Raw genomic sequence first — 2,545 nt, forward strand, 5'->3', positions numbered from 1 at the left:
AAAACCCCGCCATGATCGTTCACAGGGAAGCAGTGAAGTCAGCCTCCCCACGCCAGCCCTGTGCTCGCCCGCCTCTCCTTCAGAGACGGGGCTCTCCCGCACTGCCGTCACGGGAAAGGTCGCCATGCCAACACCATGGTCCTGTCCAGATGGGAGAACTGAGCTTTAGACCCACGGGGCCCGAGGGATGGCCTCAGCACACTCCTGTCTGCAGAGTGGGAGAGAGAGCCCAGAGGGGTGCAGGACCTCTAACTGACGAGGCAGGAGAGGGCCGGGTGGGACTCGAACTGCCCTCTAATGCCCACCCACTGCTTCCTCCTGATTCTGCTGCTTCCCTGGCTGCTGACCAGGGACAAGTGGGACCCTTCAGAGAGCTTGGGACACGGTCGGTGGGTCCTGGGCCCTCCCAAGACAGGAGCCAGAGCCTTGGCAGGCAGGCTCTCTGGTCAGGGAAGGCTCCTGAGGCAAAGCAGGGGCGAGGCTTGCATCTCGGGGTGTCTGGGGGAAGACCTGCTTCCAGCAGTTCGCCACGCTGGCCAGTGCGGGAGTTCTCAGGGTGCCACCATCGTGTTTCCAATGCTGAGATAACCAGAGAAGGCCCTCGCAGGCCGCGGCGAGGCTGAGGGTGAGCCAAGGTGAAGGCCGGACGCTGGGGAGGCTGACCACGGAACGGGGTGGACGACCTGCACCGGGATGGCTACCCCGCTCCCTCCTGACCGCTTTCACCACAGACGCTCGCTCTTCCCGCCCTGTGTCCCGCTCTCACTGCTTTCTCGTTTTCCCCCATGGAGGTGCCCCCCCCCACAAACCCCGGGATTGGCATAGGCCTGGCACAAGGGGGTGCCCCGTGGGGACTCGTGGAATGAAGGAGCCCTGGAAGAGCAAGTCAATGCAGATTTCAGCTTTGAGCCGAGCACCCACAGCTGGGTGAAGGGCCGTGGCCTGAAGGGAGTGTGTGCGGGACCGGGAGCCTGGGCTGGTCTGGGTCTTCAGCTCGGCCCTCCTAGACCAGCTTGGGCGCGGCTCGGGTGCGGCTGCCATCCAGGCCAGTGCCTGCAGGTGGGGACGCCCAGAAGGCCCTCTGCCCCGGGAGCCCCTGGACTGACCTCTAGGTGTTCCTGTACCCCCATGCCTCACCCCCAGGACAACACAGGAAGCTCAGCTTCCCTAAGCAAGTCCTGTGGTTCCTGGAAGGCGGGACGTGTGGACGCACTAAGTTTAAAGCTTTGTAAAATTGGTAATGCGGTTTCAAAAGCCGCAACGATTTGCAGGGAAGCAGTGTGCTGTGTCTGTCTCTGCAAGGGCAGGGTCTCCAAGGCGAATAAGGATGTCCTCTGTGCCCCACACCCTCGTGCCCAGGTGGGTGTGTGAGGACGCCTGCCCGCCTTTGCCCCAGTGTGTGTGCCCACCCTCCTCGCCAGCTGGGCTGCCTCCCATTGCTCCTCTCAGTGGGGACCCGGGAGGACTGGCTGTCATCTACCTGGTCCCTAGCTTAGGGCTGGAGTGTCTGGAGTCGGGACACTGGAGGTGTGATCAAAGGAAGGGGGTGCAGGTGAGTGAGTGGGCGGCACTGAGGGGCAGGGATGGTGAGTGAAGAGTCAGGGAGGGTGAGTGAGGGGACCAGCCAGCAGCCTGGGTGGTGTGGGCCTGCTAAACAGGGGGCCACTGACGGTGCTCCTCTGGCCACGGCGGGCGAGGGCAGGGTGGGAGATGGTGGTTGCCAGCCCGCCCTCCTGGTCTTGGGATGGCACCTTTGTCCTGCCCTCCCCACAGCCGCCCTCCGGTCTCAGCTGCTTCCTCACTACCTGGTGGCCTCCTGAGCAGCTCACAAAGACCCTAGGAGCACACAGACCCAGCCTCTGTCCCCGCACCCCCCTCCACCCCAGGGTTGGTCCCAGCCTCTCCCCCTTCTCCTTCCATTAAAATAAACATCATTTACTGGGGGTTCCTCTGGGCGCCGGTCCCCTCCCAGGGCAGCCCAGTCTGGCTTGTAAAACTGCCCGCTCCCCTCCTGCACTTCCTTTTAACTGTCCTCCTTTTCCTCGCCGGGTGGGGCGGGCGAGGGGGAATGCAGCTGTGCTGGCCCAGCTGTTTCCCCAGCCTGGAGCTGCTTCAGAAAGAGGTGACAGCCGGCTCCCCCAGCTGGGCTAGGATTAGGTTAACCAGGCTGTCCGGTGTTCCAGAACACCCCCCTCACCCCGCTGCGGCTGGGCTTGCTCCTGGTCGCTGGTGGAGGGGCAGGGAGAGGAGGGGGTCCCCGCTCCCCCAGGGTGCTGACACATCACAGAGCAGGGATCCCGGGCTTCCTTCCGCCCGGCCTCTCCTCCCTTCCTCCCTCCTGCCACCTGGTTGCAGCGGCAGTCACCAGGGCTGGTCTGCTGTGTGACCCTGAGCGGGGCTCTCGCCCTCTCTGGCCTCCGGTTGACCTGGAAACAGGGCAGAAGAAAGAGCCTGGGAGGACGTTGGCCTTCCATAGCCTCAGGACGTGCAGACCTGGAGCCGGGACAGGGAACCACTGCACTAAGCCCTCGGAGGGGGGGGGGGG

This window comes from Tupaia chinensis, unplaced genomic scaffold (assembly GCF_000334495.1).
Source record: "Tupaia chinensis unplaced genomic scaffold, TupChi_1.0 Scaffold000561_1, whole genome shotgun sequence".
Taxonomy (NCBI): domain Eukaryota; kingdom Metazoa; phylum Chordata; class Mammalia; order Scandentia; family Tupaiidae; genus Tupaia; species Tupaia belangeri.